Consider the following 13,967-nt stretch of genomic DNA (forward strand, 5'->3'; position numbering starts at 1 on the left):
CTGCCAGCTGATTTTTGCCAGCTGTGATAATAGATGAAAAAAAACTAAAATACAAATCCACCCCCTGGCTCAAGGCATTTTGTCTTCTTTCGCGTCCTGCCAGGTTTGTTCCTCTGCCCATTTGTCAACAGTGATGTCCAATCGCTCAGTGCCAGGCGGGCAAATCAGCACCTTGTCACTTTCCAAGTGACAATTTGAGTCTCAGTCAAGTCTGCAGCCAGTTTGCGCCCACCCAGCAGCCCAGCCAGTCAGCCAGTCAGCCAGCCAGTCACCGCCTCAAAGCGAGTGCTAAAAATAAAGGCCGGCCAATCTGAGCACACGGGTTTGCATGCAATCATCGCTACTGGACGCATCAGAGCTTTAGGGTGACTTTGTGATTGAGGTGAGCTCCTTCCATTCACGGACAAGGTTTTTTTTTCCCCCTGTGCTTTAGATTGAAGACAGAGGACCCCTGTCGGAAGCTTAGTGGACACGCTTACAAAATGTCAATTTAGTCCCATAGCGAAGTAATCTAAAAGCTCTGCATTTTTTCTTGCCATGCTCAGTCAGCCTCCATTTCACAGGCACGGCCCAAGGTCAGTCCTCGTACTGGCTTTAACCTGCCGAAAAGGTCAATTTAATGTGTAATAATCTATTATATAATCTATTATAACACATTACGGATATTACTGCCCCGTTGCGTGCATGCACCAGATAATGACAGACACACTCATTAACATGTAAAAATCTCAATCACAGGAAAGTTCATATCACGGCAATTAAAGGGCGAATCACACCTATTAGCCTAGCAGTATATCAATCACACCCTGGAGTTATTTGACTATTTTAATCAAAGGGATTCATCCCTGTGGATCCCAGCGTGCAACAACTGCGCATTCATTGATTGATAATGCCACCATGAACTACAGTATCAATTAGCACAAAGAAAGATACTGTACGTGGAGAAATATTGAATATAATCTTCCTTTTATTATATGTAATGTAATTAATGAGATTCTTGCTGATCATTTCCCACTGACCAAATTTTTCAAATGATTTGTTGTTGTTTTTTTATTATCTGTTTATTTTGTCAGCATGAGTGAAATGACTTAAAATCAATCAACTTTTGCCTTGAAATAATAAAATATATTTATGAAAAACCTGCTTCTCGATTATTCAATTAACCCACATGAGCACGATTAATTTGGTTACCCGTTCCACATATTGGTTTTGATTTCCGGTTAGCCCAGGTCGGCCCTAATATGACATAAATACTAATCTGTAATTTGAAACTATACTCCTATCAACATGCTTTCTGTAAGATGTTTGAGGTAGCCATTGCCCACACACCACCCATACTATCACATAAGAGCACAGAGCAATAATAATAATAATAGTACATTTTATTTCTAACACATTTTATATTTGAACCAAATCTCAAAGTGCTACATTTCAAGAAAAGAAAGATTTTAAAAGAATTAGAATGAATGATAATGAAAAATATGAAATGAATGCAATTCAGATCAATGGTCAACTATACACAGCTAAGAAAACGTTTTAAAAAAAAAAGGAAATACAAAAAACACACAACAAGGCATCAAAATGTCCATCTAGGCAAAAGCCTTGTTAAAAAGAAAGGTTTTTAGTCCCCTTTTAAAAGCGTCAACAGACTGTGGTGCTCTCAGATGGGCCAGCCAGAGCATTCCACAGCCGAGGAGCAGCTGTGCAGAAGGCCCGGTCCCCCATGGTGCGGAGCTTCGTCTTGTGGGTTTCGAGAGTGTTTGAATTTCCAGAGCGGAGGCAGTGGAAGGTGGTCGGGGGTTCGAGGAGTTCCTTTAGATAGGAGGGGGCATTGCTGTGGACGCAATTATAGGTAAGGAGGGAGACTTATATGTGCTCTATCCTAAAGGAGACGGGAAGCCAGTGATCCTAGCAGCACTGTTCTGAATGTACTGGAGCTTCTGGATGCTCTTTAAGGATCCCAATGAGAAGTGCGTTGCAGTCGTCAAGCCTTGACACACTCCACCTCACACTGGCCTCCATGACTCACTCTTGATAAGGGGATGCAGTACACCTCAACACATCCATAATGCAAATTAGTGCAGATAATGAATAATAAAGACACACTTTAAAGGGACTTGCACACACAGGCAGATAAAATATGCGCTGAGGGATACATGAGAAAAGGGGAGGCTTACCAATTTCCAGTCTATGACTAAAAAGTCTAATTTAAAACAAATTAAAAAACCTTTAGCTTACATACTGAGCGGGCACGAAGCCCATCAGTTTGAATGGGCACTATGCCGGTGTTATGTATTTCCTTGGCTCTCAGTTTAGCCCGGTTTATACTTCGTTGTATGACGGTGTCATCATGTACCAAGAATAGTAGATCTGCTATTTCCGGCATGTGACACCATCATGTGATGGAGCAGACATTAAGCATATACTGTAGCACAGACATGTTTGAATCGTTGCTCAAGGTCAGCAATGGCCTGAAAACTCCAGTAAACCACAGTAGAAATATTCTTGTGACAGGGTGAAACCCCTGTCTCCTCCTCATGCTGTCTTCCTCTAAGCTTTGCTTCTGTGTCTCCCCAATACTAAAGGCAGTGCAGGCTGCCACACATTCTTACTGGCAAGGTTGGAGCAGAATGTCAAGTGAAAATGAAGTGCAAGCTGTATTTCTGTCATACAACAACATGGTCTTTCAACAAAGTATAAATGAACCTTAAAGCGATACGGAGTAACATTCATGTCAAGTCTTTTTGGCGACGCAGTGTGAAAAATATACCAGTGAAAGATTATAGCAAAAATAACTTTTGTTTCATTTAAAAAGTTGCACATGACTTTAATAAGCATCAATTCATTCTACTCATAACTTCGGCCATTATATCATACATAAACAGAGACCATTTTCCCCATTACTTTTACATTTCACGTTTGTTTACATTTTCCCCAAAGGCACACGTTTCCCAACTTACTCAAGTAATTGAGTCAATGTTGGCTAAACATCGTCGCACCGTTAAGGGAAGTCATGGACGTCTGATCAAAGAAATCTGAAATGAGATTTATGTAAATGCAAATGGGTGCCAAACACTCAGCCCAGCTGTTTATTCATCAAGCAAATTGGCTGTTATAAGAAAATGAATGACGACATGTGCTCAGGCAGAGGCCAGATAATTGAATTGCCCACTCCTACGTCGCCCACTTTACCTGTGCTCCCTACTCGGAGAGACACGTTTACACTCTTTGATTAATAACCACACGAATCCTCCAATAGCATCCCTGTTCTGGGGCGAACATATGCCGATTTTTTTTGGCAAAAGAAATTGCTTTAGAGGGAAAAAAAGGAGCAGACCAAGTATAAAGCCCTGGGGGTGTTTAAAGTGGTTAAAATAAAATCTAAATGAAATAAAGAGCTGGTTCATGAATTAAAATGACCATTCACAGAAGTAAACCTGTCCAAATAAAAGGATACAATCAAAAAACATTGATATTACACCTAAATGTTTCTCTCGAGTGAAACATATTATACTCACAGCGGCAACCCAGTGGCACAACTGATAAGAATGCTTATCACATAAATAGGGCTATAGTCCTTCCTGCGGTTGGCCCGGGTTCAACACCCTCCCTAGGATCTTTGTTTTATGTTATCCATGTCTCTCTACCACCTTTCCTGTCTCTCTCTCTCCCCGGCAGAAATTAAAAAAAGGCTACAAAAGAAAAGAGGTTAATTTTGAGCCAAAACAATTTGCATTTCAGATGGATGACAGCGCCCTCTCCCTTTGTCAGTGTTGATTTTGTCATAAGCCTTTGTATTCTATTGCTGTAGCATGATTCTATGTAATTCAAACATCTAGCATGAGTAGCTATAGCCATTAATGAATCCTAACGTGAAATGACATGGCATTGAAAGTGGCGTTGAAAGTGTCATTGATCATTCATTTTGTCTGACTAATTCATAGGCTATTTAGTTGGTAAAAATGGAAATACATTCAAGTATTTGATCTTTAGATCTACTAGCGAGATTGCGGGGACAAAAAGCCAATTGTCTGGTGGACCTGTGATAATGGATAAAAATCTGTGGGGGTCCACACCTTGGAGTTATGGTCCACACGTCCCACTTGTTCTTAATTTGGGGTGGACTTGTTGGCCATGTTGGAAGCTGGCAATTTCTCCTGTTTGAAAGTGGAAGGGATGTGCTTTGGTGTATGTAATTCAAGTGTGAATAAATTCATCGATAATGTTCATTTATAGGCATTTCCCCACCTACTGTATAGTACATCTTATTTTGTTCAAACCGGCAATGAAGTTGTGGCTTTGCCGCAGAATTTCCACTTGGTTTTAAATACATGCACCGCCTGGAATGCTGTAGGTTTGATGAATAGTTGTCAGTGAACCATCAGTAAAGATGTCAGCCACTTGGTTCGCTGCCAAAGTGCCAATCCCGTACAGTAGCAACAGTAAATTGCATGTCATTGTAACACAATGAAACTTGCAAGCCAGCCGGATGCCTGCAAATCAGCTATCAGGCCGCCACTGTCCATAATGTTTCCTAAAATGTTACGTTTGGGAAATGTGAAATGTGACAGGCATTGTTTAAGCAATAATACCCAAGAGGCTGTGGTATATCGTAATTGCATCATGGCAACGAGTGTTGTTGGCGCAATGCCAAGCGGAATGCATTAACTGCCTGTAGCCATGGTATGGTAGATTATCATGCGAATGTGAGATAGTCATGTGTTATACTCTAAGTTGTTGTGAAAATACCTGTTCATCTCAATTTCCTTCATATGTAATATTGAAAATATGTAAATGATGCCTTTATATAGTGCCTTTATATCCAAAGCGCTTTACAATGTGGATTACATTAACCCATTCACGCGCACGAGAGAGGAAACCACACAGTTAGGGGTTCACAGTGTCTTGCTCAAGGACACTTCAACAAGGGGGGAGCCATTGATCGAACCGGGAACCTTCCTTTTCCCAAACTGCCTCTCTTTACGTCCTGAGCCACTGCCTCCCCCGAAATATGTGTCTCCATCTAGACAATTAGGAGGGTTGTCTGTCCATGGAATTCACACTTCCTTGTTGACGTTCTCGGAAGAACAGCAAGAGAAGCATGTGTGACAACGAGCATTCACACTCATTAACACATAATTGTTTTAATTAAGGTGTCAGTCTGCTGAGCCCTTGTTCGGTGCATCCCTGCCAGGCATCACATACAGTAGCAGTGCAACACAGACATTCGTTATAGGGCATCAGACTATCACGTGAGAATAATAATAATAGTTTTATTCAAAAAGACAAGAAAAATATTTTCAACACTTTAAGTTAATAGATTCATTACTGTAAGTGCAGAACTGCTGCGGTGAACACAATGGCATTTGCCGGGATTTCCCGTCAGCGTAGGGGGGAGAGTTGTCTGAGAACACAGCACGTCCTAGGGAGGGCGATATCACTTCAAATCAATATCACTATTATTTAAAAATGTTGCCTCGATTACGATTACTGAAGTTTATACGTTTTTTTAAAATAGCAGCCATTTACACTATTTGTGTACAACGCATACAAATAAAAACCTGCATGCTTCTCCGTTATTCGATTAACCTACAGCAACATTAAGTCTGTTATTGGTTCTAATCATCGGTTTCGATATACAGTATTATCGGTTGACTACCCAGCCCTAAAGCAGGTACACAGCCATTATGTGAGCGATCAAAGGTCACTGTTTTCCGCAGTGTGTTTGGGTTCCTTTGGAACCCAGATAAACCCCAGTCAGTGTCTCCTAGGCCGTGAATTCCACCACACCATCTGCAGCAGCCCTGTTTGACAGCCCATTTTTTAACATGATTGATATGTTGAGTTCCCCATCAGCAGAGAGGTTAATCACAGTGACAATTCTGCATGCAGTGGAATTTAGCTTGCACTGCTGATTGGTCAGCTAGCCGTATCAGCCCCTCGGGGCTGATATCTGTTATCATCCCTGGGGCTGATGAGGATCATCGCCCTCTCGTTCCTTTGATCATTCCCCTCACCCAGGGCAATAAAGGCAGTGTATATGACACTACAGAATAGGGTTTCATTGGCACACTATTGAGTTAGCTACAGTAGACCCATTGTGCATTGAAGTCCTTTGCCTGACTACTAGCTAACTAACTTACTTGTGCATTTATGCATTTTTTGCTCATAACTCAGTATATATATATATATATATATATATGTATATAGACACACACACACACACACACACACACACACACACACACACACACACACACACACACACACACACACATTATATAATATATATAGTGCCAAGTAAGCCTCGCTGAGCCCTGAGGCTCATAGGGCTCCTATATCCTGTTTCCTTAGCATGAGGCAGCTTGATGTACAAGTACACCCCCTGGACATGATGCTAGTATGTCGCCTTACCCCCAATCCAACCCTTGATGCTGAGTGCCAAGCAGGGATGGCATTGGGTCACATTTATGGAGTCTTTGGTATGACCCAGTCGGGGTTCGAACCCCCGACACTCTAACCACAAGGCCACTGAGCTGGGCATGGCTTCCTATGCTGACCAGCAACTTCATATCATGCATAATGCTTTATTCAGTAAAATATTTAGCCATAAAGTATTTTAAAGATACATTTACAGCTCATTATGAGCTTGACGCTGTGGCCAACCTTCCAACTTTGGCCTTTAAATTCCCTGAGGAACAAAGGCCAGTGCAGTGATGAAACTCCTTCATCCTCTCCGGTCTTGTGCCCTCCCATCCAGTTGAAGCCAGATTTGGTGGGTCGTCTAGAGCATTGGTTCTCAAAGTGGGGTCCGGGGACCCCCAGTGGTACTTGAGGGGGTTCCAGGAGGTCCCCAGCTAAATGATGGATAGGAACCAAATGAACCCTTATGGGTCTGTAACTCTGAGAGTGTACAAATGGAACCAAATGGACCCGTTAGGGTCCATTTGGTTCCATTTGTACACTCTCAGAGCTAAATGATGTCCCCAGCTAAATGATGGATAGGAACCAAATGCACCATATGGGTCTGTAACTCTGAGAGTGTCCAAATGGAACCAAATGGACCCTAACGGGTCCATTTGGTTCCATTTGTACACTCCCAGAGTTAAATTAACATTGACTTTATTATATAAATTCGGGTCCCAGAGGTATAAATGCCATTAAATGGGGGTCCGTAGCCTAATGCATGTTAAACTGGGGGTCCTTGAAATTAAAATGGTTGAGAATCACTGCTAGAGAGCCATAAAAACCTTCTCTTATTGGGGTCCCTGGCTTATCTTTTCAAATGGGGGTCCGTGGGGTAATAAGCGTCTATTTGGGGGTCCTTGACATGAAAAAGTTTGAGAACCACTGGTCTAGAGGTTAGAAGCTCTTTGCGGTTTTCCATGCACTCTACGTCGTTGTTTTCTCTTTAGCGTGGTACACTAAAGAGTCTTCCTTTCCAAAACATTTCACCAATGTTTCTGTAGCACAACGAGGCGTTTACAAGTTGTTCGAGAGCCCAAGGCCCAACCTTCCACCATTTCTGGTGTGATTTAGAGTTGGTTTGTCAGTCCCCTCCAGCTAACCTACCGTCAGTGGTGGGAAAAGTACTCAAATGTTTTACTTAAGTAAAAGTATTAATACTGCAATGTAGAAGTACTCGGTGTCTGGTGTTCAAAATTTACTTGAGTAAAAGTACAAAAGTATTGGTATCAAAATGTACTTAAAGTACCAAAAGTAGAAGTACTGAAATGTTTGAAAATAGCAGATCTACAAGCTCACAACGTGTCGCGATGCGACGCGTTGTCAGCTTGTAGATCGGCTATTTTCAAATAGCCTAGGTATACAAAAGGGCTGAAGCGGTTAATGTATGTTTTATAATGTAATAAATCTGCAAAGTAACTAAAGTTTTCAAATAAGTGTAGTGGAGTAAAAGTACAATATTTGCCTCTGAGATGTAGTGGAGTAGAAGTAAAGGTATTGGAAATTGGAAATACTCAAGAAAAGTACAAATACCTCAAAATTGTACTCAAGTACAGTACTTGAGTAAATGAACTTAGTTACTTTACACCACTGCCTACCGTCTATTGTCTTGCAGGCAATGGATTACAGTCTCATTCCACGTGAGACCAGACATGTTTTGAGTCGCGTGTATACGCCGTCTCAGCACGGCAAGCCCAACTAACTCCCGCTACTGTGTAGTGAAAGCTGCAGTGAAGGAAAGCATTTCACACCAGCAGGGGGCGAGACAGCTAGCGGCCACGCTGTGGCCAAAGCTACAGATAATTAGATGAGAATAAACTGATTGTTGTGTCAAAGGCATTCAGGGTGTTTTCTCAGCATTTAACCACATGAACCCAGCTAACCAATCCTATTCCGGAGGCGAACATCCAGTGAAAATAGCTGACCTACAAGCTCACAACGTGTCACGTCGCGATCAGGGTTGCCAGATCTGCTTATTATAATTTCCCTGCTAGACTTTATTTGAAAATAGCCGATCTACAAGCTCACAATTGTGATCTTGTAGATCTGCTATTTTCAAATAGCTGATGTACAGTATATGTTAAAGTGCTCATGTGGCCCATAGTTGCTTCTTTTGGGCTGGTTTTCCTAGACCCGGCTGCTTGTTTCTCTCACAGAATCTGGCAACACTGGTTGCGATGACTTTCACAAATGCCTGTGACTGACTCACAAACTTTGCACTCATGGCAAAACCTATCCACCTGTGTGAGAGTGTACTGTAAGTCTACAGATTCTACAAGCGGCATACTGTATCTACACAAGCTCACAATGTGGTCGTCATGTGACGTGTTGTGTGAGCTTGTAGATCTGCTCTTTTCACCACTTTTGTGTGACACTCTTATATGACGAAGTAGGGTATTGATTTCCCCAAAAAATCTTACAATGTTGAATTACGAGATACAAGTTTTCTACCCTACAGCAATGATACGTGTCAGAATCAGAATATCGTTGTTGTCGGGCAGAAACCTCTTATCTCCATATTTTAACTTTGTTGTGTTTTTTTTTTCCCGCAAATTAACGCCCTACTCATTCTACAGCAGATCTACAAGCTCGAAACGTGGTAGCGAAACGACGCGTTTTGAGCTTGTAGATCTGCGACTTTTGATATTGTTGAATTAAGGATCCTGAAAAGTAACCGTTCTGGACATACAAGGTTTATCCGACCGACAGGGACGATATGTTGATCGGTACGGGTACGGTATGTTCACACATACTGTACAAAGGAATTTGACTTGGTGCATGGCTCGCACATACAGTAGCATTACATACAGCAGATGAGAGGGGGGAATTGCTGTCCACGATGCAGTGATTATCCCATCAAGACCGGGAACGCATCTGTGTGATTTTTTGATTTCTTTAGCTATTCAAAAATAGCAGATTTATTATTTTAATCGTGAGAATTTGTGCAAATCTTTGAAATTTTTTTTTTAAGCTAACATTATGTAACTGTCAAATGTCTCAATAAATATCTGAAAAACTATTGTTTTTCAGACACCATAACAGTGGTGCTTGAACTGTTTCTTGTCAAGGACCCCCAAATTGTTTTGGCCGCCGATCCCCATCAAAATATGTTGTTCCAGGGACCCCCCCCCCCCACCCCCCCAGAAGCAAAGATTTGAGTTACAAATGTTCACTGCCCTCTCTCAAAATATATATATATATATTCAAAGATTTGCGCAAATTTCCCGATCTTTCCAAAATAGCAGATCTACAAGCTCATAGCGCGGCACTCGGTGCCGCGCTATGAGCTTGTGTATCTGCTATTTTTGAATAGCCAAAGTATAAAATAATGGCTATAGCTGAAATCTAAAATGACACGGGTGCATTCTCGGTCTTAATGGGTTATTAGCCTCCGTGTTACACTGCAGGCTATTGTTCTTATGTGGCTGTCCAAAACCAAACTGGGAGCTGCTACCGTTATTGATTTTGTCCGTGGCTGCAACAGGAAATAATTTCCTTTTATCTACTTAGTATCTGGACATTGCTTCCCCTGTACCCTTGGCTTTAACCTTTAACTAATGCTAATGCTGGTCCTGGCTGTGTGTGTGTGTGTGTGTGTGTGTGTGTGTGTGTGTGTGTGTGTGTGTGTGTGTGTGTGTGTGTGTGTGTGTGTGTGTGTGTGTGTGTGTGTGTGTGTGTGTGTGTGTGTGTGTGTGTGTGTGTGTGTGTGTGTGTGTGTGTGTGTGTGTGTGTGTGTGTGTGTGTGACTTCTGTAAGGACACAGATAACGTGGAAGTGTCCTCCTGATGTTCAACTGTGTATAATTAAAGGAGTTAAAGGGACATTTCACTTTCAAACATGTTTGGGCCTTTGGGGTAAATTTAACGTCTACTCTGGCTTTTGTGTGCACCCCGTACTGTTTCTTTTTTTTGTTCAAGTTTCTTCTTTCTTTTCTTTTTTTATAACTTTATTCATTGATTTTAAATTAAAAATAGCCTTTGTTAAGGACAGAACCCAAAAGGAGAGTAATTTGGGTACTTGGGGATCCAACTTTCTGGCGAAAGAAAGTGGGTAGACATTGGAAGGACATTCCCGATTACCAACTACAGTATATGGTGATTTTATTAATACTATATTGGTTTGTGTAAGTTATCCATGAAAATGTTCATAATGAATCAAAAAAGTAAATGGTGGACTCTGTATGAAGGCCTAAATGAAGGTTAAAGGAGGAGTTCACCGAAAAAAATACGTATTTTCTATCACTTACACACCCCATGAAGCCTTGATTTCTTGGATTTATTTTTGTTTTTGTGGCATTCCTAAGACAATAATTTGATGACCGTGTGTATTTCCGGTAGGAGACGCAAAGAATCTACTTTGTGTCTCCTACCGGATACATTAGCCGGTAGGAGACGGCAATCAAATTATTAGCTTAGGAATGCAACAAAAAACAAAAAGAATCCATGGATTCAAGGCTTCATAGGCTGTGCAATTGATACAAAATAAGTCGTTTTTTGGGTGACCTCTAAAAGAAAATTACATTTGTGGAAAAAACATCTATTCGAAAAACATTTCAAATCTCTCATAACAAGCTCCCAGACCCAGTTACACAGGTCTTGGAATGGTGTAACACTGTAAGCACCACTGTACCCAATTGCTCAACAATAAAAAAAAATGAAAAATTAAGAGGGTCACACTCGGAAATAAAAAACGATTTCTTCTTATTTATACGGAAGAATAAAAAGAAATGGGTTTTTATTTCTGTGCATGACCCTCTTAATTTTTTATTGCTGGACAGTTTATTAGGACAACGCACCAGGCGTGGTCAGAGAGGTCGCCGTGGCAACAGGAACAAGTCTGACTGTACCCAACTGCTGCAATACTGAACCCCTACAATCTGTCCTGGATCAGGGCCCACTCCAACATCTAGGACAGTGGTTCTCAAACTTTTTCATGTCAAGGACCCCCAATTTGACACTTATGAGCCCGCGGACCCCCATTTGAAAAGATAAGCCAGGGACCCCCGTAAGAGACGATTTTTACGGCTCTAGCAGTGATTCTCAACCATTTTAATTTCAAGGATCCCCCAGTTTAACATGCATTAGGCTACGGACCCCCATTTAATGGCATTTATATCTCTGGGACCCCAATTTATATTGTAAAATCTATGTTAATGTAACTCTCAGAGTTACAGACCCATATGGTGCATTTGGTTCCTATCCATCATTTAGCTGGGGACCCCCTGGAACCCCCTCAAGTACCCCTGGGGGTCCCCGGACCCCACTTTGAGAACCAATGATCTATTGTGACATTGTTGTTTTCTACTGCTGTGTTGCACTTTGGTTGTCTTCGGTCATATGAAATGTGCCCTAAATATAACATTTGAGTTGAGTTTGACTGAATGTCCTGTATAGTACCCAACTACTGCCATCCCAAAGGACTTTTTTGTTTGAGTGTATGGCATCAAAAAGTGAAGTGAAGCCGCGTAGATGGAAGATGATTGGACACATACTAAGGCAGGACCACAACAACGACTGCAGCATAACAATGACATGGGCACCAGAAGGGAAATGAAGAAAAGGAAGACCAAAGAACACCTGGAGGCGTACCGTTGAGAAAGAAAAAGAAAAGATGCGGGATGGAAATCATGGTCTGAAGTGAGGACTGCTGCAACTGACCGTGAAAAGTGGAAGTGCTCAGTTTTTCTACAAGCTTTTTTCTTCTTTCCTTCTTCATTTTTTACCTTTTTCTCCCCAATTTAGTCGTTATGCCAATTCATTCTTCCCTATGCACATTTCTGTGTGTTGTCACTGCTGTGTCCTACTGGCTCACCTCCCAGTGAGGAGCCCCCACTGGGAGGACGCAGCACCTCCATCCCACTCCTCCCGCCCAACACTCCCAACCCGTAGGAGTACGTGCAAGTGACAAATATCACCCTCCCCGCCCTGCTTCCCTCCCCTGAACACGGGCCAACCGAGCGCTAGCTCGGGCGCAACACGTCGTGATGCGTCGCGTTGTGATGTGCTGTATTGTGAGCTTGTAGATTGTCTGCTTCAGAAAGATTTTGAAACACAAATCTTTTCTTCTGGGGATCCCTGCATGGCACAAAATCTTTTCCGATGAACAAATACATACCAATTTGGGGGTCCTTGACGTGAAAATGTTTGAGAAGCACTGATTTACAACACTGTTACCTTACCACTCTGTACCCAACTGCTGACAGCCTGAAATCCTTTTTTAAGTGTGATCTAGAGATATATGGGCCAACAACATGATAGCAATTGGTTTTGACTTTTTTACAGTTTTTACAGAAAGAATGGAAACAGAAAAGAGTGCATCGTTTTTTTGGAAGATTACGTGCGTTAAGTGAATTATTGGAAAACAAAGATCCAAAATGTCACCATGTCAAATTCAGACAATTTACTGCAATACGTTTTTAACCAGATATTGGTATTGACCAGCTTGAAAAGAGCCCCAACTTAAGACAATCTCAGAGGAAAAGGAGCTGATGGTACCTAGATTTCTTATAGTATACGAGTAGGCACTGTGCATAGACTCGCTCACTCATTCAATGACACGCGCACGGACGCAAGCACACAATCCTGCTCAGCACTGGAGAGAGTAGGCCTACCCCCTCTTTGTACAAGTCTGGACAATAAACAATTTGTATATTACGGTATGTACTGTATATGTATGTTTGATACAGTATGTGACTTTTGAAGGACAAACTAATAGTTTGTTTATTGTTAAGATGTATTTTATATTGTATAGGTTTGAATTGTTTTGATCAAAGACGATGCTGAGGTTGAATATATGAATCAATAAATATACATTTTTGCATCAGAGCTAGGAGCGCGTGGCTAGTCATTATTCTGAGCACTCTTTGCAGGCCATTACCTTTCCAGTCTGGGTCGGGGTGCATTTTTCCCTGCAGCCATGCATGGTGCCAGTGGTGCAAAGTAACTAAGTACATTTACTCAAGTACTGTACTGTCTGCTTTCTGTCCCTAAAACCAAAAACAAACGTGGGGAAGCAGCATTTAGTTTTGTATGCGCCACATATCTGGAACAAACTCCCAGAAAACCGCAGGTCTGTCTGCTGCCACTCTCATTTCTTTGAAAAAACAACTAAAGACCTTACTGTTTGCCTCTGCCTTTGATTGAGGTACTTTTCTTATATTTCTTTCTCTTCTGTACTGTATCTGCTATTTCTATTGTGTAATTGTGTCTCCTTTGCTTATTGTTCTGTGAAAAGCACATTGGAAAAAGTTTGAGAAGTGATTTAGAAGGTATTTGTTGATTTGCAGTGGTGGAAAAAGTACTCAAATGTTTTACTTAAGTAAAAGTATCAATACTGCAATGTAGAATGTAGAAGTACTCCGTTACAAGTAAAAGTCCGGAATTCAAAATTGACTTGAGTAAAAGCACAAAAGTATTGGCATCAAAATGTACTTAAAGTACCAAAAGTAAAAGTACTAAATTGTTTGAAAATAGCAGATCTACAAGCTCACAACGCGTCGCATC

This window comes from Gymnoscopelus microlampas (genome assembly GCF_963454915.1).
Source record: "Gymnoscopelus microlampas genome assembly, chromosome: 8".
Lineage (NCBI taxonomy): Eukaryota > Metazoa > Chordata > Actinopteri > Myctophiformes > Myctophidae > Gymnoscopelus > Gymnoscopelus microlampas.